Source organism: Lissotriton helveticus, chromosome 1_1, assembly GCF_964261635.1.
Source record: "Lissotriton helveticus chromosome 1_1, aLisHel1.1, whole genome shotgun sequence".
Taxonomy (NCBI): domain Eukaryota; kingdom Metazoa; phylum Chordata; class Amphibia; order Caudata; family Salamandridae; genus Lissotriton; species Lissotriton helveticus.
In genome coordinates, this window is record NC_136057.1 from 2088826536 (window position 1) to 2088853010 (window position 26475).

A 26475-nucleotide genomic window follows, 5' to 3' on the forward strand; every position below is an offset into this window, starting at 1 on the left:
AGAGCACTCATCCGAGGATGAGGATGTGGATGTCCCTGTGATCGGAAGGACTCAGTAGCATTCATTTCCGCCACCTGGCCTGTTTCTGCTTGGTCCCCCACATGGCCTCATGACCTTCCACTGACCCCAGATTCACTCAGGTCCACTCACCTTGGACAACGACATGGGAGGCCACATCCTGTTTGATGACCAATGACACAGCAACCACACTACAGACTGTACCCTTCCTCTTCCGCATCCCCGGATGGACTCTGGCTGGCCCTCCACAGACCCATATTGTGTAGTGTGCTCGGCATTGCCCTGTACGGCTCGAGCTGCAGAATGCACTCGATGTGCAATAAACATCCAGTGACCCACTGCTGTGTCATGTCTTTCATCATTCATGTATGTATGTGTGGATGAATGTAGGGTCAGTGATTTTCCTTGCGTCAATGATGCTCATCCTGTGGGATGCCAGTAAAAGGGCGCTCCATAGCAAATTGCATAACGGGTCCCGTGAACACCACAACAGTCACTTTCTTTTCCGGACATGGACTGAACCAGACCCAGTGCCCACGAGTAATTTCTGCAAGCCCTGCGCTGTTCCGGCATACGGCAGGCCAGACCACTCTGCTAACGCTCCGAGGGGGGGCCTCATTGCTACCCGTCGCAGGCATACTCGCTGGTGGTGTGCAGGTCACTGGTCTAGTTGTCAGCATGTCACAGCGACTCCCTGAGGTCAGGTTTGCATGCACACCACACCCATCTGGCACAGGCGTCACAGGCCATGTGACCCCAAAATTATAATGGGCCAACGATGTCACATACCCCTCTGCTGGTGGTGACTGGGTGACGGACCCGAGGCCTTGAGGCCGGCACAGGTTTACCATCTCATTGCACTGACTGGGGTTAAACAGGGTTTGTGGCTCAATGGTGCATTGCGTCCGGCACAGGCACCCCGCCACGGGACAGTGACTTTGGGTGCACAGGCTCATTGGCATATTAAGCTGCTGAGCGGGTGTGCGGCCTGCGATGATGCCTCATTCCGGTGTCCGGACTGCTCAGGATTTGTGTTCCCTGCTGGACTGCTGTGTAGGCCTACCGCCACGTGCCCTCGCTCCCAGGATCACAGAGTTAGTGGCACCCATTGGGGTGAGCGTGTGTGCAGCCTGCAATGGTGCTGGGTGCCCTGGTATGTCCTATATCATGGACTAATCAAGACCCATCACCAAACGTGAGACCTGGTGGCCTGCGCAGCATGGCTGCATGGTGTGGAGGGTGCCATGTCCGTGGGCCCCAGGCTTGTGACTTGCAGCGGCACATGGTGGGACCTGCTGACTACACACCGGTGGCGGAAGATGAGCAGTGAGATCCGGGTGTGCATGGGTGGGCATGCTCCGATGGACGGCGGGAGGGGCTTGGGTGCCTCTGCCTGGGTGTGCATGGGCGGGCGGGTGGTGTTGTCTTGTGCAAGTGTGTGTACTGTGCCAGTCATGTATCTGGACTCTATTTCAGATGATGGCTCTGACTCTGATGTGTGACCTGGTATACTGCTATACATACCGGCAACAGGTTGGAGACACACCAGTGGCAGCAGGTGAACAGTGTCGCCTGGGTGCACAGGGACGGCACTCTCTCTCTTCCTCTCTCTCCCCCTCTCTTTTTCTCTCTCTCTCTCCCTCTCCTCTTCTCTCTCTCCCCTCTGCTCTTCTCTCTCTCCCCCTCTCCTCTTCTCTCTGTCTCCCTCCCGTTCTCCTCTTCTCTCTCTCTCTCCCCCTCCCTTCTTCACTCTCTCTCTCTCCCCCTCTCTTATTCTCTCTCTCTCTCTCTCCCCTTCTCTTCTTCTCTCTCTCTCCTTCGCTCTCTCTCTGTCCTTTGATATGCGCAGGACACACCTTCTCGTCATGTTTTTTGTCTTGCAGGCTATGACCTATGGATTGTCCCAAGGGGAGCCACCATGTGTCTTCATTTCATTTCAGTGGTCATTTCAATAAAGTTTCATTGGTTGCTTCGAAAGTGAAAGTGTGATGCTCATTTCTGTGACTACACATGCATGTCACCAGTTGTGATTGTGCAACATCGGGTGGAACAATTCATACATGTTTAGGTGTAGCTGATGTGGCATGTCTCTGGTCGGAGTGCCAGGGAGGGGTGGTCGATGGGTGTTGTGGCCCTCTTGGGTGTTTGTCATCAGGTGTGGCTCTGGGCTGTGCTCCCTTTTGTGGTGCAGGCTGTGGTCCGACTTTACACCAGGTCAGAGCAGGTGTTAATTTCCTGCTACTAACACGCCTTATTGCGTGTTTTGTGTTCTTATCCCGATTCTGGCTGGTCTTTGAGAATGTTGAGCTGTCCTCTCTGGCGATGGTTTTTGTGGCCGCTATCGTGGGTAAACTGGTGCTGTGGGCTGTAAACACCGGCTTGTGAATGGGGAGGTAAATTTATCATGACTTTGGCATGCGTTAAAGTGCCATTAATTTGGCGATAGCTCCTTGTGAATATGCCCCTAGGTTTCCTGTGGGCGGAGCAGTACAAGCTGCAGAGCGGATGGCAGGAAGGGCGTAAGGGGTAGCCAAACTGGACTTTAATGGTAGATTGTCACTTTAAGACAGCACAGGCCCACCCCCACATCCTGCTTTTTCAGCCACACAGGAGCATCTGTAATTAGATTAGTGACAGGGTTGCAAAGGGAGTGTTTTGTAAAAATAGACAGGTTGGGGTAGCCTTATCCAGTTCCTCTGGAGAGAATGTCTACAGGCTGGATTTTGAAAGAATGATGCTCCCTGGCATAGGACTTTTTCACTCTTTGGAGAAAGTGGTCATACATCTATGTGGCACCCTGCATCCCATTGGTCAAGGGTGCCCCCGCTTGATGCCCAGAAACCATGGTGTTTGATTGGTTCATATGCTCCGTCCATCACCACCCCCTTTTGTACCGCTTTTGGCTGCCATAAGTGTGGCAGGGTATGCTCAGACGTGAGTCCCTTGCTCACTTTGCCACTGGATCCAAGCAAGCCGGGTTGAAGACTGCTGTAATGCCAGAAACCGGTCCTCGGAAGCTTGTTTCCGGTCCAGGGAAGGCATGGCTTGGCAGTTCGGGCTGGACTGTTCCCATGAGGCACAGGGTCAGACTGATTTGCATATGGCCATGTCTGAAATGGGGTGGCTGAGTGGGCTAAAGAATGGTGATGGTGTAAACCCAGATCAGTTGACTGGGGGTGAGTGGTTGATTTGCTCAAACGCTCCGTCCATCATCCCCTTTTGTATCGCTTTGTTCGCCCTACGTGTGGCAGGGTATGCTCAGACATGAGTCCCTTGCTCACTTGGCCACTGGATTCAAGATAGGCTGGCTGATGAGGATTATGAATCTGAAACCGGTCCCAGGATGCTTGTTTCCGGTCCTTGGAAGACATGGCTTGGCAGTTCGGGCTGGACTGTTCCCATGAGGCACAGGGTCAGACTGATTTGCATATGGCCATGTCTGAAATGGGGTGGCTGAGTGGGCTAAAGAATGGTGATGGATTAAATCCAGATCAGTTGACTGGGGGTGAGTGTTTGATTTGCTCAAACGCTCCGTCCATCATCCCCTTTTGTATCGATTTGTTCGCCCTAAGTGTGGCATGGTATGCTCAGACGTGAGTCCCTTGCTCACTTGGCCACTGGATTCAAGATAGCCTGGCTGATGAGGATTATGAATCCGAAACCGGTCCCTCGTTGCTTGTTTCCGGTCCATGGAAGACATGGCTTGGCAGTTCGGGCTGGACTGTTCCCATGAGGCACAGGGTCAGACTGATTTGCATATGGCCATGTCTGAAATGGGGTGGCTGAGTGGGCTAAAGAATGGTGATGAATTAAACCCAGATCAGTTGACTGGGGGTGAGTGTTTGATTTGCTCAAACGCTCCGTCCATCATCCCCTTTTGTATCGCTTTGTTCGCCCTAAGTGTGGCAGGGTATGCTCAGACATGAGTCCCTTGCTCACTTGGCTACTGGATTCAAGATAGCCTGGCTGATGAGGATTATGAATCCGAAACCGGTCCCAGGATGCTTGTTTCCGGTCCATGGAAGACATGGCTTGGCAGTTCGGGCTGGACTGTTCCCATGAGGCACAGGGTCAGACTGATTTGCATATGGCCATGTCTGAAATGGGGTGGCTGAGTGGGCTAAAGAATGGTGATGGATTAAACCCAGATCAGTTGACTGGGGGTGAGTGTTTGATTTGCTCAAACGCTCCGTCCATCATCCCCTTTTGTTTCGCTTTATGCAGATCAAAGCACTTACAGGCATCCATAAATAAACATACAGCTGTGTTGGCGATCTGGACGGTTTTTCCACGCCAGACATTTCCCGTAGTGCGGGACACTGTATTGGTGTTCTGTGCAGTATCACCTGCCTGCAGTGACTTTGGCTGCACTGCTGCAGTAGGACTTTGTCCCTCAGCCTTCCCTGAACTGTAGGAGGGGCATGAAATCCCCTAAAAGCGACAGGGAATTCCAGCAGCGTGGAACGCTGTGTTGGTGATCTGGGCAGTTTCACATGCCCGCAGTGACTTTGGTGGCCATGCTGGGGTGGGACTTTGCCCCCCAGCCTTCCCTGAGCCACACGAGAGCCCTGAGATGCCCTAAAGCTGCTGGGCATTTCCAGCGGCATGGAACACTGTGTTGGTGATCTGGGAGGTTTCACCTGCCTGCAGTGACTTTGGTGGCCCTGCTGGGGTGGGACTTAGTTCCACAGCCTTCCCTGAGCTGTAGGAGAGGCCTGAGACGTGCTCAAAGTGCTGAAAATTTCCCACATCATGGGACGCACACTGGAAAATGCCCTGGTGTATGCCCAGCTGCCATCTAATCCTGAAGCCCTCTTTGCTCCCTAAGGTATTGTGTGCTATTACTATTAAATCTCTTCACAGCTGTTTTGGCAAAATGGGGAAAAGGATAGTTACTCCTCTGGTCCCTGGGGTGTCCACAAGCCCAATTCCATACATTAATTAATTTCTTTTTGGTGCAGGCAGTAGATGTCATTTCTAAAGTGATCCAGTTGGCTAAAATACTTATAACATTTTCCAAAATGGAAACATTTTTAACTTTAAGGTCATCATTTTTTGCTTTGCCTAGCTATTCGGATATTCTTAAAGCACCAAAAAATAGCCAGATCATGCATAACTTGAATAAACCTTTCTCAAAGTCAGAGAAACAAATCAATTGCAAATTTCTTGTTATGTTAAATAAAAGTTTCAGTGAGATTGGCTCTCGCACAAATTGACTTCTCTTTTTTATTTTTGCCCATCCTTTGAAAATTCTTCCCATTTTGCCTACTGATGGTTCATATCCCCAAAAGAACTTCCCATAAAACAACACACCTGCTCATTTTCCTGCTATTTTTGTGGAGGAAATATTCTTCTCTATGATAGTCATAATGAAATTAGTTATGTCAAACCTACATTTCTCCATCTCTCTTTTATGATTAATTCTATAAGCAGCTGCTGAGTCTAGAAATTCTAACCATGCTCTCCTATTGGCCAATTTGGTGCTTTTTGCTAAAGAGTTCTCAATAAGATGTTGAGCTATCCATTTGCTAAATACTGTACTTCGTTGGGCACCTGAGTCTTCTGCAGATCAGCTCCGGGTGCCAAACCATAGAATCTCTGCCACTGAAAATGAGATAGCGCATCTGCAATGTTATTGTCAGCTTCAGGCATGTGCCTAATTTTGAACACTATGTTAAACATTAAGCAGCCCAACATAAATCTTTGTAGTATCTTTAACAAGTGTTTGTCCTTTGCCTGCTGACCATTCACCAAATCCACTACTGTTCTATTATCTACATGAAACAACACTGTCCTGTTTGCTAGGCTCTTCCCCCAATGCGGCAATGCTACTACCAATGGGATGAATTCAAGAAAGGCGAAACTTTTCATTTATAATACCCAGTTGGACGGCCACTTTTCCACACACAATTTCCCTTCCCAGAACAAACCAAAACAATTTGCACCAGAAGCGTCTGAAAATAGTTGCATCTGCCATACAAAATCTTCGTCTAATGACCGGATTGTGACACCATCAAATGATCAGAGAAACATTAACCAAAATTCCAACTCAGCTCTCATGCTAGCAGATATCCTCATTCTATGATGGGGCAACTTAACTGCTGACATGGCAAATCCAAGTTTCCTACAAAAGTATCTGCCTGCTCTCACAATACGGTACATGAATTTTAGATGACCTAATAGGCATTTAACCTTAGACAGTTTCAGCTTCTCATACTTTCTTAAATGCTCTAACCTATTTGTCATCTCCGGTATTTTCTTCCATTTTTTATTCTGCCAATGGTACTCACAACTCTTTAGTCACCATTTCAAAATCTCTTACTGCTTCTAAGCACTGTTGCGAGCCAGGTGCCCCCATAAATAAGAAATCATCTAGATAGTGTGTCACACCTGTGTGTCCAGTTCTGAATGAAAAACACCACTGTAAGAAGGTGCTAAAAGTCTCAAATAACTTGCAAGAAATCGTGCAACCCATAGGGAGAGCTTTATCTACGCAAATTTAATATCGCATTTTGCAAACTCGAGATTGACACCCATTTTTCTTATTATTCCCAACACTGTGTCAATTGAAGGAAATTTGACAAAAGTGTCCTCTTTGGCGATAAAATCGTTGACAGAAAGACCCTGAGGCCATGATAAGTGTTATATCATTCTAAATTCCCCTTCAGTTTTCTTAGGAATTGCGCCTAGAGGAGAAACAATGGCCATGAATCAAGGGGGCCTGCCATCTTCCCTTACATTACTTCCCTCAATAGCTTTTTTCTCACGAGCTGAGGGAATTTATTGACATTTTAAATTCCTGGCAAACCTGCGGCATCTAGGCCCTTGATAACCCAGATTAAACCCCTCTTTAAACCCCCATTCCAATATTACAGCTTTGTTTGTATCAGGGTACAATTTTACCCAGGAACATAAGACCTCCACATTAATTGGCGTAGAAGCCCTTGCTTCCAGGCTGAAATCCATAGCCTCTCTCTCTGGTCTAGCCAACACCTCCTCAATTTGGCAGGTCTATAAAGCATTGCAATATGGCATGTTTATCACCACATCTGGAGCACTCATGTTTATATTTAGAAGGATTTTTCTGACAGTAACCCCTGTTTAAGTTCCAACAGGCACCTGACATGACTGATTGTGATTTGTTCCAAATCCCCACCCCCGAGGTGGGTCTGCCCTGAAAAGGCCGATGAGCAAACACCAGGCCACTTGCAATATGCATGGAAGTTGGAGGCCTCTGGGGTTTCATCCACTGAACCTAGAGTTCGTTATCTACCTCTCCCCGTGGTTTTTCAGGAATTAGGATTAATCTGGCTCGGAACTCCTCATCGTACTGGAGCCAAGCATAACCTCCAAATTCATTATATGCTTTCCTTATAGTGTCAAGATATTTAAATAATGCCACTGATCTGTCAGGGAACTTTTCACAGTATACGCTAGCGAAAATAAGGAAAGCGGATGTCCATGAATCAATATTGGTCGGATCCCTTGGCCTCTTTGCTAACACCCATGCCTCTTCTCTTGACCCTTCTTTTGACTGTATTTCTCTATGAAGTAATTTGAAAACAACTACAAATTCTTCCTTCCAAAGTTTTTCTTTGGTAGCCTTATTTAAATGAGAACCTAATGTCATTGATAAACCCATGTAAGGTAAACGTTTTCAACCTGATGAATTTGGTTTCTCACTTTCAATTTTGTTAACCTTTTCAGATATTTCTTCAGCATTGTCCTTAGTATCATTAGTTTCATTTTCGTTAACCCACTGCTTAGATGTAGCCTTTGACGACTGCCCATTTTTATTTCTTTTTTCAGTTCCTACATTTTTGTCAGCACATACCTTTTTATTTTTAATCTCCCTTTTTTGAACCTCACCTGCTCTTAGAGAAGCATCCGCATCTTACGTTGCTCTTTTCTTCTTTTCCCCATCTTGCCGACTGTTCCTTGCCATTTTCGAGCCATAGAACCCTTCATTTTCTTTACCCTGTGAAAAATAATGTCTGGAGACATTTTTAGTATTCCCCCCCTGCCCCCGAGGCAACTCTATTGCCAATTTAAAATGTTCCTAATCGTCTTCAATTTACCCTTCTTCCAAGGAATCATCTTCACCCCACTCTTTTCTTACCACCCGTTTACCCTGCCCATCTCCTCCCTTCCCACTACCCCAGACGTTCCTCGTCCCTGACTCCCTTATCATAAACTTTCCAATTTTTGGCTTTAGCGTTGTACGCTGCTCTCTTTGAATCCATCGGTTTGGAAAATTCAATTGAACATTCTCCCCTTCGTAGTTGGTTTTGCTGCAGAACATTAGTGGTCTGTCAAAAACTTCTTTACTGCCCTTTATTTTGCTTGGCAGCATCTCTCCCCCGTGGGACTGTAAGCTGCCTGAACTTACAGCCTCCGGAACCATTCTATTCTCAAAACTAGCTAAATCGTCCCTCATTATTAATGTTTTTTAGGCACCCAAATCCAGTGTCCTTCTGATTCGGATTCTGACTCGCTCTCTGTATTAACATTAACAGCGCTTTTATTTTTGGGTTTCTTTACTAGAGGTTCTTTATCCATATCTAACCCTCCTGTCTCCAATGTATTGTCTGAGGCAAAATCACTTTGTTTACCATTTTCTTTAGCAGTTGCTTTTTTAGTGTATGTCAACCTTGCCTGCACTATTATGTCACCTGACTCACTCATCACCATTGGTGACAGGCTCCTTTCTTCTGAAAAACAGACTTTTACGCTGCTCGCCATTGTCTGCTTCCTGTCAAAAATATGTATGTCTTTCTTGGATGTATAAACCTCTTTAGCTTGACTGCCATGTGTATCCTCCACTTGCCTCAACTTGCCTCTAGATGAAGAAGTTGAGCTATTTTTTAATTCACAACTTTCTCGTTTAAACGCCCTAGCCCCTTTAAGGAGCTTTTTTCTTGAAAGAGCAGAGCTGAGCTCTGCACTGCGTGTGTGCGAGCTCTATCCATCCCTCTCTTTGGATTAAAGCAGGGAACCTGTGAGGCAGAGGTACGTGAAGCCTACTGGCTCGCACTTTCATTTAAATCATGCCGAAAACCAGAAACTCGCAGATATTCACTAGGTGAGCCTTCGCTCGACACACACGCAGTGACGGTGGCTGACACGCCCGTTCGCTGCTGTCCTTTTCTGTTTTTCAAGTCCCACCCAAGCTTGAGAAAGTACGCTGGGAAGGATTAAATCCTCCCTCCTGGCTGTGCATATAATACATAAGGCTTCCTTCACTGAAGCCGGAGCTTCAGACATCGCACTAACGCGTTAATTGCTGCTACCACCAACCAAAAATACATGCCTCAGTGAACGGAGAGCAAAAGAATGTAGCCTACCTCACGCCTGGCTTGTTGCCAATTGCACACTAAGAAAATGCTCTTCCGATGGCTCGCGCTAAACGCCAGCCAATCAGGACCACCTACCTGCCCTGGATTAAACTAATTGCCCGAAGCTGCCCGGGGTGTACATTCTTTGAATGCCACCACCAGGATCCCTCATTCCGGTAAGCCACTTAAGGGATAAAACCAACTGTTCAATATAATTAGCCACTTTTCAATTTTCAGTGTCACAGTGGTGATAAACCGCGGTCCAAATAATCTTCAATTCAGAACACTAGTTACTATATATGCAATGTACATTACTGTGATCACAGTACTGATCAAACCTAATTTGGAAACCGTCCATCTATATAATAGCCACTGTTCGTTTACATGAGTTGTGGTAATAGAAGAACCACCTTTGATTCGGGAAAATCAAAATGAAAGATGTCATTAACTATGTTTCGCTGCCCATATGCACTAAGGTGGCTGTGTTCTGCTAGGCCGCTTAAGGGGTAAAACCACTGCTCAATTGTAAGTGTTTCGGTGGTGGTGAACTGAGTTTAAAAAGGTCTCCTTCAATTCAGAACATAAATTACTACGAATAGCTGTGCAAGCAATACATAGCTCTGGTAAGATGATAATGATTATCACCCACCTGTGAGCTTAGTGCAAAAGCCTCAGCATGGAGGTTGAAAGAAAAGTGCTTACCGATTCCTGGGGTAAGACGGACTCCACATGATGCAGCCGTGATTTCAGCCGGTTCAAGTTGTGGAAGGTCGAAGCAATGCAGCCTTCTCCTTAAGGCAATAAAGGCCGAATGTGGATTACCACAGCAACCCCCTAGTTGATGAAGACACTAGTGTTCTTGCCCCCTGTGAATGGAATGTTTGATCGGAGGAGCATGCCTAAATTGTACTGAACCTGACATACTCTTACCCTGTTCTGGCCCTGTGGCTAAAGACAAAGAAGATAAAAAATGATGTGGGCAATGCACTGCTTTGTTAAGTGAAGTTTTTGTTCGTTTCTGAATAGTTTATTGTTTTTAGAGGTGCTCCAACTGGTGGCGTAACCGTCCGTTTGCGCCAACAATATAAGTCTCAATGATGTGTGTACACGACCTGTGTGCACATCCCAGTATTTGGGCACTCCCTCTGGTTTTTCACTCGGGGTGCGCCCTTATAACATCACTGCACTTTATAAATCCTTCCTCAGTTTCCCAGTATTAATCCTGCACAGTACATTTGCATTATCAGTTTTTTTTTTCACCATTCACTACGATCACTGGGAACGTGTTGTTTGACCTTTGCTTTGTTTATAAATTGTCAGATCACGCAGCATTTTGATGCTAATGTAAGTCGTTCTTGTTTTCAGAGCTCCTTGAGAAAGGGCACTTCGCCCGAAATGCATCGGAGCGACCATGTTTTTTGATCTAATCCATGATAAAGTCTATTGAAGTTGATGAATTGAATCTACTTTTGAAAGGCTAAATGCAACCATGTTTATCATAAAAATAAAGAAACTTTGAAACACTACGGAGTCGATTCACATTTGATGAACCAGAGGGAGTGCCCAAATACTGGGATGTGCACACAGGTCGTGTACACACATCATTGAGACTTAAAGACAAAGAAGGACATTGAAACCAAAGCAGGGGAACCTAAAAGTCACAGGCTTACAAAAAAGCAGAGTATGTTGCTCAGTCCCTCACTTTCTGCTTCTGCTTTCTGGGACAGTATAAGTGGTTGATTTAGCAACCTACTTGATCTTAAATTATGTCGTACGACCGCCTCAACGCCACTGGGGTACACCTCAAAGACCGGACAAAAAAATTACAAGGGCTGTTCCCCAGGCCCATCGAAAGAGCAGCCTAATACGGATGCAAGGCCAACTCACTCAGCCATGGCTACTCTGATCAATGTTATGGAAACACGCGGAAGGGGCAATGACTTTGAGCAGAGACCTGTTGCATCCAGACCTATTATTCAGGGGGTCAGTTGCTCTCCCCACTCGCCATGTGCCAGTTGCCACTCAGAGCGCAGACTTGTCCAGAACCCCTTCCTGTGATTAATCTTCTTGTCCAGAACCCCTTCCTATGATTAATCTTCTACGAGCCTCTTGCCCATATCTGGTTATCTTAGCTAATGCTCCAAGTTTCATCCCTGGCATAACGGAGTTGAGGTTGGAATTAAAATGTAAGGTGTCACATTGGCTCAATAACAACATGCAATGTTTTTGTAATATTCATGCATAGAGTTGGGGGATGTAAGGCCTCTACAAAGACAGTTTCCCAGAGACTGTATAATCATAAACTTTCAAAGGCCTCTGGTTGCTGTAAAATTCTGGCACAAGCCAGGGCTGGTACTGTAAAATCAATGGGCCCGATTCACAGAATGAACTTAAGACTAAATCCTAAACTTACTACTATTTGGTATTCACAGAAGGCACTTACTACTTTCAGGATTCACAGAGTGAACTTACTACTTTCGGGATTCACAGAATTAACTCACTACTTTCGGTATTCACAGAATAGATATAAGACTACTAACTTTAAGTCCGCACTCGGGCCGGAAATTACGGCCTGGAGGCGGAGTTTCCAGCCCGGAGACGAAGCTTCCGGCTTGGGGGCGGAGCTTGCGGCCCGGAGGCGGAGCTTGCGGCTTGGAGGCGGAGCTTCTTGCTGGGAGATGGGGATTTAGCCATGGCTGAAATCTCCACCTCTGGCCTGCAAGCTCCGCCTCCGGGCCCGAAGCTTCGCCCCCAAGCCGGAAGCTCCGTCTCCGGGCTGGAAACTCCGCCTCCGGGCCGTAATTTCCGGCCCGAGTGCGGACATAAAATTAGTAGTCTTAAATCTATTATGTGAATACCGAAAGTAGTAAGTTCATTCTGTGAATCCCGAAAGTAGTAAATTTACTCAGTGAATCCCGAAAGTAGTAAGTGTATTCTGTGAATGCCAAATAGTAGTAAGTTTAGGATTTAGTCTTAAGTTCATTCTGTGAATCGGGCCCAATATCAATAAAGATGCTACCTCTGTTTTTTTACAAACATCTAGCTATTACTACCCATTTGAAAAATGGAAAAGTAGCCTTCTCACAATCACAAAGTGTGATACAGCTCCTGTCTGGGTACACATTCATAGTACTCTCTGGTATGAGGACAATGACTGACGGAGTATGAGGGAATGCAATTGATCTGTTGCTGCGTGTGGCAGGGTCTCCACACATGTGGATATCAACTCTCGAGCCATTGGACCACCTTCCCCATCTGGAAACCCAGGTTACTCTAGGACCATGTGAAGGACTCCCAAACTCTACTTCTGGGTCCCATTATGTGCATCTCCATATGAGACCGAACTCCTGAGGGTAGTCAAGACCCATGCATAAGCCGCATTGTTCCTGCAGCCAGTAAAGAAGGCCTGGTCTCATCTCCTCCAGGCAATGGCAACATTAAATTGGAGATTCCTAAGCTTGAACATTGCTGGTTTGGCTTCTAAGCTACACATTGAGGACTGGGATACCTTGGTCAACGTCCACAATCTTGTTTTCTTATAGGAAACATGGATGCTGAAATATATGTCTTGATAGGTATTCATGCTTTAATCTCCCTGCAACCTCTCCCCTTCAGGCTGAGGGAAGGGGGTTTGGCTGCCCGATTCAAAGCAGGTATTGGATGTAAAATATTACCAATATTGACGGAGAGGGAAACTATGCAGGTCTTTGAATTAAGGTGGGGTCCAAATTTTAGGATTATTATGAATAATTTGTATCACAGTGACTTCTCAGCTAGGGAAAATCTGAATTTCCAGGAGTTGTTTGCCTTGATAGAAAAGCTAGCTGAGTAGTAAGTATACTTACAAGGATGCTTTACTCTAATGTTGGCTGGTGACTTTACTACTAAAGTGGGTATCATGAACACTCCCCCATCATTAACTCTTGCTCCATCTCTGAACAAAGTTGTCCGGGAGGATGTTATGGACCCAAGGGGGTGATTACTGTACTCTTTTTTGGTAACCCATGATCTGGAAACTGCTGTTTCGACTCTTGCGACCTCAACCACCTCAACAAATATTGAGAGGAGATGCAGCTCAAACATTGATTATGTCTTTGTCTCTCTGAACATGCACCCTCATATCCTGGGTGGAATGGTTCTACCCACCATATATAGTAATCATAAACCTCTAGCCCTTTCCATGAAAATGCCTGTAAAGGGCCCAACGTTTACTAGGGGGAGCTGGCAGGCCCTATCCACGATAGATGCAGGGCGTCGGCTTGTTTGGCACTCAGCAGATATGAAACTAAAAGTAAACCAGGTTACAAATGGGTGTGAAGCTTGGTTTAACTGCTGCTCTTCTGTGGCATGTGGGCCTACAGTTCTTGTAAGTAGCTTTCTAGAATTATGTTTCCGCATAAAAGATATGATGACTAGGCCCATAGGGAGCAATGTAACACATAGTCAGGGTTTGACAAATCTTGTAAAATTGGTAATGCTAAGTTATGTAAGGAACCAGTATTAAATTAGTGTATGTAGGAAAACCTGCATGACGGAAAAAAACAGGCTTTCTGGAAGTCAGTATGTGTTGGCTTTGCCCCCGGGTACCACCCGATAAAGTGGGCACTAATATTAGCCCTGATAGCTTGTTAGACCACTTTAGTGCAATTTATCAATCCATCATGTCAATTCCAGGGAAAGGGTTGATAGTTTGGCCATTGCCCTCAATATGTATTTTTCTGCTGAGACAAAAAGGCTCCTGGGCCGGATGGGATCCAAATGGATATATTTAAGAAAAACCATCGGGTTTGTTCTCTACTTAATCACTAATGTCACTAACTCTGAACGTAAGGTGAGGGTCTCTCCTACCTGGAGTAAGTCCATAGTTGTGCCACTTAGTTGAGGCACTTGTCAAAAAGGGAAATGTGCCTGACCCAAAGTATTACCGTCCAATCTCGCTTCTTGACACAAAAATGAATGGGAGAATCATACTGGATCGCCTACTCCTGTAGATGACTGAGAAATATTCTCTCCCCAGCCCAATTTTCGGAAAGGCATCAGCACTATAGACCAGTATCTAAACTTACATCTTCTTGTGTCCAAATACAAATTTGTCATGGGTAGCTTTCTGCAGATGCCCTGAATGGACTTAACAAGTGCTTTTGACTGTGTGTATAGGTCCAGCTTTTGGGACATTCTAATTTCTTTGGGCCTCGAGATGGACCTGGTCATCTTCCAAAGACATCTCAATTGGGGCTGATTCGCATTTGTAAGGTTTGGGGATCATGGTGAGTGCACATCCTCATTTCCAGTTAAACGAGGAGTGCGCAAGGGTTGTGTGCTAGTCCCAATGTATTTTTGGGTGTGGATAAAAGTTGGTCTGGTGAACATGGGGACATATGTGTTAAGGGTACAAACCCATGCCTGCACCCCTCCATGCAGACAATGCTGCACTACTTGCAAATACAGCCAATGTTTTAATATTAATCCGAGGCTTTGTGGTGTTCATGAAAAAGAGTGACCTGGAAACTAACTCCAAAAAACCTTTAACCATGGTATGTGTCCTAAAAACACTAAAACTCGTCTTATACATATGTAGAGAAGCTCGATTTAGAAAGTGAGCCAGATTCCCTATCTCGGGCTGATGTCTGATGCTCCATGTATCTAGACCCCATGTTTCAGCAACAGAATATACAGTTTCCTGCATCCAGTGGGTACTATTTTCTCACTAGCTGCTTCAAAGGGGGAAAACAGCCATCACACCTATTCTGGAAATGTATAGGAGAAAGTGTCTTTCTATCCTGACATATGGCACTGGGGTCTGGGTTTTAGGGTTGTACGTAGAATACAAACAGAGGAAAATAGAGTCTGTAGTCATGTGCTGGGGTTCCCCCATCTACATCACACTTTGATTTTCATCAGAAGTTAGGTCTGGAATATGTGGAGGACTCGATAAATCTTGCCTCATTGATGTTATGGTGCTTAATCTGGTTGAATGAAGAGGCTGACTTAAAACAGGCAATTTAATTTAGACTGCCTCTCCTGCTCACATGGGCCTACAATTCTTTCATTAAAATATACTAGAGAGACAATCTTTGCCCTAGGTTGTTCTCCTATATATGAGAAGACAGAGAGTATTACAAAATAGAACAAAGGTTGGTCCAGGGGCTGCTTTCTTTCCCAAAAACAGGCCCAGAGAGAGGGCACAGAAATAATGAAACCAGCCATTATAGAATATTTCCTCTTGCAAATGACTGTGGAGGTGGCTCCTTAGTTGAACCTTGTCCAGACTACATGAGAACGAATGTTGTTGGCCCTTTTCAGATTAGGCACTAAAATGTTATGGTGTGTAGCTAATAGGGTTTCACATGTTACTTGACAGGACCCCTACACCGGAACCACAGCCAAACTTCAGAAGAGACTCCAACGCATCCAGAACGCCTCCGCACGACTCAATCTAGACATCCCCGACACAGCCACATCTCCGGACACCTGAGAGACCTGCACCGGCTCCCCGTCAACAAGAGAATCACGTTCCGACTCCTCACCCACGCACACAAGGCCCTCCACAACCTGGGCCCCAGGTACCTCAACAACCGCCTGACCTTCTACACTCCCACCCGACAGCTGCGATCGACCAGCCACGCCCTCGCCGCTGTTCCACGCATTCGAAGAGCCACAATGGGAGGAAGATCCTTCTCCTAACTGGCAGCCAAGACTTGGAACTCCCTCCCCATCCACCTCCGTCTGACCCAAGACCGCCTCTCCTTCAGGAAGCAACTCAATACCTGGCTGTTCGAGCAGTAGCGGACCCCCCTCCCCCTAGCACCTTGAGACCCTCCGGGTGAGTGGCGCGCTATACAAATTTCTTGATTGATTGATTGATTAAGTCATAATGTAAACACAGGAAAGTCTGTCCGGTGGTCACACCCCAAGGTCCACCAGAATTGGAAAGGAAATGTCAATTAGAGGACAGTTCCTGTGGAATAAATTCTCCAAATTCGAAGGTCAATGCATGAAGATTCATCATTTAATTTATTTTGAGAACAAGTAATCAAGATTGTGTAAGCATTGAGCACCAGTCACGTGTTTTGACCAACTGGCTACCCTGCCAAGAGCTTTCCCAGGATATGTATCTTAGTGTATACTCATCTAAATCCTGTTGTCGATGATGTAAAGCAAAAAGCAAAATGATGCAGGTGTCTCTACTGTCCAAAACGACACCTTGACCCTGGTTTCAGGCAGGTCGTTCCCCACGCCGCACAGTACCACCTGTGTGTCTGTGCCTCTCTGCCCTGTGCTGCAGCTGCAGTAAGTTCGACACTCCTCCCTGCTCAGCCCTGTATTTTGTGCCTGCTCGTTTTATTATTGCCTGCTCATTGCATTTTGTGTTAATTCCATTTTGCCTTTCCCAATTCTGTTGTTGTCACCGTCTTTATTTTTCCGTTCCCATTACTTCTGTACGCGCATTTTTTCCCGCCGCTGCTTCCCTGGTTCCCCGCCCCCTGATCGCCCATTCGCCGCTCCGCTCCTGCCTCCAGGCTGCTCCTCCCTGCCACCTCCCCTTATATGGCAGCCGCTGCAAGGTTAGGAGAGCGACCCTTGACCCGGGTTTCAGGCAAGTCGCTCCCCGTGCTGCACAGCACCACCTGTATGTCCGTGCCTCTCTGCCCTGTGCTGCTGCTGCAGTAAGTTCCCCGCTCCTCCCTGCTCAGCCTTGTATTTTATGCCTGATCATTTTATTGTTGCCTGCTCATCTATTTGTTGCATTCTGTGTTAATTGGATTTTGCCTTTCCCAATTCTGTTGTTGTCACCAAATTTATTTTTCTGTTCCCCTTACTTCTGTACCCCCGTTTTTTCCTGCTGCTGCTGCCCCCCGCTCGCCCATTCGCTGCCCTGCTCCCGCCTCCCAGCTGCTCCTCCCTCCCACCTACCCTTATATGGCGGCCGCTGTGCACACAGCGGGCACACTGAAGGCAAGCCAATCTGCACCCGTCCGCGCCTGGACCGCACCCAGCGACAGAACCCCTGGCCTCCGCAAATGCCACGACGCCCGTCTCCGCTATGATGCCAGCACCCTCCTCACACTCAACACCGAACAATCACACACCTGCTTCCTGGCCGCCTGGAAGCGCACCCAAGGACCCTTCTCCTGCCGTAACTGCTGCTTCACCAGCATCCGATCCACCAACCCACCCACCGTGAAAGAACTCAACCACCTCAGTTGCATTCTCCTCAACACCCGCTCCACCCGCAAACACGCCATTGTACTCTGGAACCTACTCGACTCCACATGATAAGTTACCTGGAATGTATTCTGAACACAAAAGAGCATCCAACTGAAAGAAGCGTGCTACTTTTAATTTTTCCAATGAATCCTGTTTTTTTATGCACTCATTTAAAGGGACCAAACAAACTTATGAACCTACACCTGACTACCATCTTTTTTTTTATTTTTTATTTTTTTATGTAAGTAGCACAACAAACACAGGCCTCTCAGCCTGCATCCACAGGGTGGCCGGCTTCCGTTGAATAGGATAAGTCATAATAAGCAAGAGCATCAAGCAGTACGGTACACAGCAAGTCGCCTACAACCACTACGGGCCGGCCGCATCAATAAATCAGTGAAGGATCACTACGATGTAACATGTGTTAGTAAAACAGGACTAATAAAAATCCTACATTTACATTCTGCGGGTGAAATCCAAAGGAAAAGGGAAAGAACACAGGTGTTCAATATGGACTGCACTTCTCACAAACAAAGCATGCAATCCAATACACGAATGGGGTCGCTCAAGAACACACGGGAAGAGAGGGGGGGCACGAGACAAAAGGAGCATGATAGCATGAGAGCACATTCACAATCAGGAGTTCAATAACTAATATTAACTAGGGGAGCCCTTAAGGTCATTGGTGCCTAGCCCAGCTGTGTGTGTTGAGCAAAGGTTATAGTACTGGCAAGTCATGTACAGGGGGGGGTCCTTACGAAAAAGGGGGGTGGTGAGTCTGCCAGGCTTTCTGCATCAGTATCTGTTGTTCTGGCTGACAGATATGCTGTCAAAGGTGACCAAATGTCACGAGGTCGAGAGGAAGGAGGCAACAATTCAGCATAGTTGGACAACTGTTCCTGCCAATAGGTCATGTCATCTAGCCATTCCTTAAATTGGGCACTCTGCCCCTGCCCCATCGGCACGCCACTCGTCTCTTAGCCATTAATAACGCCAATGCTATATATTTTCGAGACGACGGGGGTACAGGTAGGACATAGCCCAGTAGGGCCATTAGTGGGGTAGCATCTAGTCGTGTCTCAGTCATCTGATGCAGAGCCTCAAAAACTTCCTCCCAGAAGGTATTGACCGTCGGACAACTCCAGGCCAAGTGTAGCATGTCTGCGTTAGATGCATGGCACCTATCACAGGCGTCAGTGTCTCGTAGGTGAAACCGATGCATTTTGGCTGGTGTGTAATATAACCTGTGAAGATATTTGTAGTGTATAATGCGCAACCTACTACTAGCTGAAACTCGCCCAGTTTGGAGACAACAAAACTCCCATTGGTCATCACTGATCTTAACCCCCAACATCTCGATCGGGCCTGCGGAGTAGGTTGCACCTGGTGCTCCTGGATGGTGCGGTACAATAAAGAGACTAGTTTTGTAGGCGTTTCGCACTGCGGTAATAAGTGGAGAGGTGCAAGTGTGGGGGGCTCTGTTGGGAAATCTACATTCAGGGCTCAGGTTCCATGTCAAAGTCGCAGGTATAGGAAGCTGTCTAGCGTCGTGTAAGTCAAGTTTCGGAAGAGGTCGTCTATAGTTCGGAATTGCCCATTATTGTATAAGGTACCCCAAGTGGCAAGGGCAGCCTTCTCCTTAAGGTTATGAAAGATCTTCTCCTGTAGTAGCGGCATAGTAGGGTGGTAGGCCAGCGGTAAGAGCGGAGAATATAGGGAGTGCGCTCCCATTAGGGTCGGTATGCGACACCACGCAGTGACCGTGGCATTCACAGTGTTTCAAGTACGGTCACTAGGCGGGATTTCAGCAAATAGCATCCCTTCCAGTGGGATCGGGTGTGCAAGCCAATATTCAGCGGCTATGTGGGGCATAAACTGGTGATGCTGCACCCAATAATATAGATAGTGGGCTTGTGCGCTAATGAGTACAGTTCCAGATCCGGAATAGCAAAACCACCTGCAGCATAGGGCCTGGTGAGTATCGACCACTGCAAACGAGCCTGTTTTCCCCCCCAAACCAGCCTGATCAACTCGGACTTCAACATTGCGAAGAAATGGCACCCTGGATGGTACGGAATGTTAAGGAAAAGATAGAGCAGTTGCGGAAGTATTACCATTTTGATCAAAGAGGCTCGTCCAGCCATTGATAGCGGGAGCCTAATTCAACGGGTTATCTTGTCAGTGATGCGGGTGAGCGCTACACCATAATTAAGCCGGAGAAGTTCCTCCCTATACTTGGTAATGCCAATCCCCAGATAGCGGAATTCGTCATCCCACCATTCCAGTGGATAATCTAAAGGGAAGCGTTGCGTCGAGAGTGTAAGGGGAAAAATGCACGATTTTCCCCAATTAATTTGGACCCCAGATATGCCGCCAAAAATAACAAATTCCCGGAGGAGCACATTAAGGTTGGTGCCGGGTTCGCGAACATAGAGCGTAATGTCAACGGCGAACATAGAAACGAGGATTTGTCGTAAATGACATCTCAGAGCCATATCATTATGCCGCTGCCTTAGCCTAGCCGCCAGTGGCTCAGTGACCAATGCGAATAAAAGAGGTGACAGGGAACAACCCTGCCGGGTACCTCGGGCGATGGGGAAGGACGTGGACATATGGCCATTGATCAGCACCTTAGCGCCTGGCTGACAATATAGGAGCTTGATATAAATATGGAGGGGAAGCCCATCCTTTGCATGACCCCAAACAGATAGTCCCATTCGACAGAGTCAAACGCTTTGGTGGCATCAAGAAAGACCGCCGCCAGAGGGAGGTCAGGGGAGACAGTGTCCAGGACAGTAAAGAGCGTAAGTAAATTATGAGAGGTGGATCTCCCGAGGACAAACTCAGATTGGTCCGGCAAAACTAGGCGGTCGAGCAATAAAGTCAATCTGTTGGCAATGAGCTTAGCCAATATCTTAGCATCACAATTAAGTAAGGAAAGGGGTCGTTAGGAGCCACACATATGGGGAGGTTTGTCGGGCTTCAGGAGGGAAATGATAAGCGCTTCTCTCATGGATGGCGGAAGAATTCCCACCTCAAGGGATTCTTCGAAGACTTCACGCAGAATAGGTGCCATTAGGTCAATGTAAGTTTTATAGAATTCTATATGGATGCCGTCAAGGCCAGTGGCTTTGCCCGATTGCATGCCCATAATGGCATCACGGATTTCGTCGAGCTCGAATGGCGCACTCAAGAATTCACGGTCTGCGTCACTAATCCAACCCAAGGTCACATCGCCTAGGTAGGAGTCCAAATCCAGATCGCGCTGGCCCACACTCGTGTATAGGGTGGTGTAGTGATTGGTAAATTCATCCAGGATAGTAGCAGTATCCCAGCATCTCACGCCGTCATGCCGTTCTAAGTCAATGATGTAATTGGAGTTTCGCGGGTGCCTAATCACATCGGCAAGAGCCTTGCCGGGGCGTTCCCCATCTCCATAGCGGCGCGCCACCCAGTGTTTGCCCCGAAAGCGCTCCTCTCTGTCCGCTTCTGTCATATATAACGTTAGAGTCTCCATAAATTTGCCTTGAGTAGCCCCATCTGGGCAGTTGGATATGAGAACTTCAAGCCCACGTAGTTCCCGCTCTAGTCTCTGGAGAGTGGAAGTGATGCTCTTTAGTACACCCGCTCCCTTCGATATGCACACCCCTCTAATGGTAACTTTGAATGCTTCCCAAATTGTTTCCACACTGTTGACAGAACCTTTATTGATCTCAAAAAAGGCTCGGATCTCATCTTCCAGATCCATCCAGAAGACTTCATCTAGCAGCATACGCGCATTCAGCCGCCATGCACTACGCGGGCATTCAAAGGTCGAGGGGGAAAGAGTGAGCAAAACAGGCGCGTGATCGGAATATGTCCTGGCTAAGTGCTGTGTTGCATTAATCAGAGGGCCCAAACCTCGGGATACAAGCCAGAAGTCTAGCCGCGCCCAGGAGGCAGCATGTGCAGTGAAGTGTGTACCCTCACGCCGAAGCGGATAGACGTGTCTCCAAGAATCTAATAAGCAGTTATCAGAGATAATATCATGAAGTGTAGCGGCAGCTCTGGTGCGGTGGTGCGGTGCGGGAGGAGATCTGTCAGTAGCAGGATCGTATATGACATTAAAATCTCCTCCCCAAATAACATTGGTCGATCCAATTTCACTTACTTTATCCCATAGGGAAGAGAAAAATTCAGGGGAGTCTGTGTTGGGTCCATAACAGCATACTAGCGTCACCGAAGTCAGCCCTAGTCTTCCCCATGTGAGACAAAACCTTCCCTGGTCGTCAACGAAGGAACCCACTGCAGCAAAGGGCACATTATTCTTAATTAGTATGGCAGTGCCCCTGGCATAGGTAGAATAAGAGGAAAATACTCTGTGCATTGACCAGCGGGAGGCAAAGGCAGGGGCGCGCAGGGGGTTAAGATGGGTTTCCTGTAGCATCGCAATGTGTATGTGATGGCGGTCTAAGTAGGCCATGATCTGTCGACTCTTCCGTGGGTCCCCCAACCCTCGAACATTCCATGTAAGGACATTTAGTGGTGTCCCCCTATAAGCCATCGTGCAGATGGAATATTAATAGGAGCATGTGCAGCCAGAGCAAAGGCACAGTATGCAAGAGCAAAGGAGAAATCACCATGTGCAAGGTAGGATTTGAAAAGCCCTTCAGTAAATGCATGTGTAGAAACCAAGATTGCGCAGAGGAGCGCAGTTAACCGTTTATCACAACATTTATACAATCCCGGTATCCCCCCTCCCTCCCCACCCACTGAATCATCCCAAATAGGCCAGTACCATGTTCCCACCCCTCCATCCTCCCCCCACACCCCCAACAAATAGAACACCAACATTGTGGGTCTAACTAAGCTCATGTAGTGGACCAAATCGCGGTAATGCCCTTAGGGGGCAGTCAAAGGTGGTGACACAACCTAACCTCCATCATGCCAGCCAGAAGCTAGGCCCCTAGCAGGCAGTTAGAGGGGCCAGGCGTTTAAATAACTAGGCATACACTAGGTCTTCCAAGACACCCCCACTTAGAACAGCAAATGGACCAATGTTTACAGGATCTCGTAGTACCAGGCCACAGGTGGGCAGGGATCAAGCGTTCCCATAAGAGAGGACCGCATACCAAAGGGGCCAGGAAGCCCGCCCCCCCATTAAACCCACCAGAGGGGAGGCATATTATGCACCAGCCACTTGTGAACAGAGCAGACCACACTATGCCTCACATCCCAGACCAAGTCCAAAAGTGCTCCCAGTCCAAAATCAAATAGTGCATGAGGCTTACTAGTGTCTCATATCAGCGTCGGCCATCGGGGGATTCCGAGGATCGTCTGTGTCCACCGCCTGCCCAGTCGATCTTTTCAGGTGTTTCAAAAAATCCTTCCCCTGCTGGGCTTCGTAAAGAACTGCTGTTTCCCCTGATGAGTAATCCGCAGTTTTGCCGGCTAAAGCAATGCATAGTCAATCTGTGCCTTGCGTAATTTAGCCTTGACATCCAAAAACTTACGGCGCTCCTCCTGCACCATTGGAGTGAAATCAGGGTATATGGAAAAAGTAACTCCTTTATAGACCTGCTCCCGCCCGCTGCGTGCCGCTCGCAACGCCACATCACGGTCTCTGTAGTTCAGGAGAGGTACTATTATTGGATGAGAGGTGTCTCCAGGCTTGGGCCGGGGCGCCAGCGAGCAGTGCGCTCGCTCCACAATAAATTGGGCAGAAAAAGCGTTAGTACCCACAGCCTCCAAGAGCAACTTTTCTACATAATCCTCCATACGGCCAGTGTTTGTGGACTCCGGTATCCCAATAAGGCGAATGTTATTGCGCACCTCCAAATCCTCATTCTTTGCTGCTATGGAGCGTAGGATGTTGTCCATGCGAGACAGCTGGGACGCGTGGGTGGCAGAGACGTCCTCAGTGTCAGAGATGCGTCGTTCCGCCTCTTTAAGCCTCTCATCGTGGCCTTCCAGCTTGTGGGCAATGGCGTCCACCCGGGACGATAGTCTGTCCACTTTATCGACAATAGTGGCGAATCCCTGTCGGACTTCTCTAAGGATCTCCTGGACTTCAGAAGCAGGGGCGGGCACCGCCGTGTCCTCCACAGCGCGTCCAGGTGGCTCACGATCTCCCTGGCTAGGTCGAGTTGCTTTTTTTGCTGCGTCAAACGTGATCTTGGGCTGGCGTGTGTCCGGCTTGCCCATGGCGCCTAACGGATCGAAAAGGGATCCCTGTGTGGTCACCGCACCAGTGCCCAGAGCGGCAAGGGTATCCGCGGAGACAATGGGGTTCACGGGTCACAGTGCGGTGGGAGAGAGTGCAGATCAAGGGGTATGATCTCCCTACAAGGTTCCTATGCACAAGTTCAGACCTCTCCGCAAGGCATCTGCCGCACTTCCACTCCAGAGGTGACCAGACAGCGCTATGCCCTTGAACGTCACTGCCAACGGGGAGAGACAGCGCTATCTATGCCACACTATATCCAAGGAGCACTATCAAGCCACGCAGCGCTGCCACAGCCCGAAATCCAAAATGGCGCTGATATGTTCTCCTCTACCAGAGAGCGCCTTAACGTGCCTGCGCTAAGTAGCTGGCCACCTCAATTTGTCTCCGCAGCTCCCCAAGTCTGAAGATGGTTGGGGGGGCAAAATACATGCACTCGGATATCGCCGAGCAATCAGCACCACCACATGTAAGAGGTGCTCCAGCAATGTCGCTATAAGTCTAGAGCCCGCGCTGCACACGGGAGTACAGACACCCCCCCTCCGCAGGGTCCGAAGTGCCGCACAGAGGTCCGGAGTGGCCGTGCTTTAGGGCTCAGGCGTGTATCTTCTAAAGGTGCGCCACAATGCAGATCAGCGTCGGTGCCTAGGGTCTTCCGCGCCCCAGTGCCCTCTGTGCAATGGGACCAATGTCCGTCCAGGCTCACCTTGGGTGGCAGCAGTCAGACGCAGCAGCGTCGCGGGCAGCCCAGCGCAGCTCCCACGATCCCGGAGCAGAAGTGCGGTCAATACGGCCCATTCCGCCTCGCCGCAGCCACGGTGTCGAGTAGTCGCTGAGGCCGGCCCCTCCGCACCAGAGGGCCCGCTGTCTGGTGGGACTCACACTCTTCTCGCCAGTTGCAGGGTCAGTTGTGTAAGAAAAGCGGCGAAACTCGGGCCGCAGATGCAGGACAGTGACATCAAGCGATCGGGGGTGTCAGATTCCACCAGTCAGGCCATTAAAAGGATATTTATAAGGATAAATTACGCCGGGCGGCAGGAGCTCGCTACAGAGCGGCCATCTGCTAGTGCGCCACCTAGCGCCCCCGACTACCATCTTTCTGTTTAGTATTATTTACTAAGGAATGGAAACACTTACCCTGCTGAAACGTGAGGAATAATATCATCACCCTCGATACAGAATCATTTCTCATTATGCGTAGTGATTCAATAAGGAAATACCAGGGGAGGAATGTTGACATTTAATTACATCTGAACAGCTGTGATATTCTTTAGAGTGAAATATTCAATTTATGGATGAACTTCCATAGCTATAAGAATATGGAATTAATGTAATCTATAAACTCAACGAAATACATGTATAAAGTTCTACAATTAAACATTTCAGATACAATGTACAAGAACTTCGAATTTTATGATATCAATTAGGTGTTCACAAATAATTAGAAAATCTATTTGGTACAAATTTAGCTCATGTTACATTCTTAACATGATTCTCCTATCATGATTCCAACAAACGTTTTTGTGACAATTGAACTGTCTAGTTGTAGCCTAATTTGAAAATAACACAAAACCAGCCTTCAAAGTAACAACAGGCATTTATAGAAGCATTTCACATGTTAATCTGAAAAGCCTCCCAGGAGTTCTTCCCCTTCTAATGGTCAAACAGTCTGGCTCCACTGAATGTTTTCCTCAACATTTTCATTGTGTCTAATTTATGAACTTGCTCTTCTAAGCAGGACCAGCTACTTGTAGCTTACACTGATGTTTCCAAACATATCAAGTCTCACACTGTCACATACATAAAGTTTTATATGGAATGCTAAATAAAAACATCAATATATCATTACAAAAGCCTCATTTCCAAGTGTCAATTTACCTTTGGACATATCTTCACACCCATCTCCATCCCTCTGAACGCTAAATAAATCCTTGTTTATATAGGCGTAACAAATATACTCATCAACCCTCGTAAATGGCATCTGTATATGTGATCACTTACCTTATTTTCAAAAAACGTTTGCTTCTAATTTATGGAAATTACCTCCAATCCATGGACTCAAATAATAGATGCTTTCCAATATATAATATTTTAATGATACATTATTTTCAAGTTGAATTGTCTTTAGTATCAGTTCATTTTTTCACCAGAAATATAGGACCTCATTAACGGGGATTATGGTGTAGGGCAGTGCAGCAAGGCAAGGATACCTCCATTGTATGTAAGATAGTTTTTATGCAGGAAGGAACACCTTCATGCACAACACAATCCTAGGAGGTGTTTTCCTTTTTCTATGTTTGCTGCAGAATGCAGTACACATAGAAAAAAGAAAAACAGAGGAGAAAGAAACATATTTCTCCTTGTGAGAAACACCTTACCTCGGGAGGCGTAAGGATTTTACTCATTCCCCAAGCCGAGATGACTTTGGAAATCTTGGGCGGCATCAAATTCCATGAGGTTTGTCTGGGAAAACCCAGCTCAACACCCATGGATTGCCTCCTAGGTGCAGAGTAAGGGGGCGGAGCAATTTGCTCATATTACATCTAAGATCTCTTTTGCAGGTCGAGAATAAGCACAATCGGTCTTAGATAAACTCCGGCTAGCTTAGGCCACAATGTGTCTCTGAGCATCGGGCTGCCCATTGTGTTGAGGAGGATCGTGCCCAGCCCCAAGGGGCTTGTGTCTACCACAATTTATGTATGCAATTTCAGA

The 26475-nt window shown here is 47.3% G+C and overlaps 1 pseudogene; it reads right to left on the reverse strand.

The window, feature by feature from the left end:
* The window catches only part of LOC144766571 (vitellogenin-A2-like), a 48457-nt pseudogene extending 29937 nt beyond the window's left edge, over positions 1-18520 (reverse strand).
* Positions 18521-26475: the final 7955 nt, after the last annotated feature.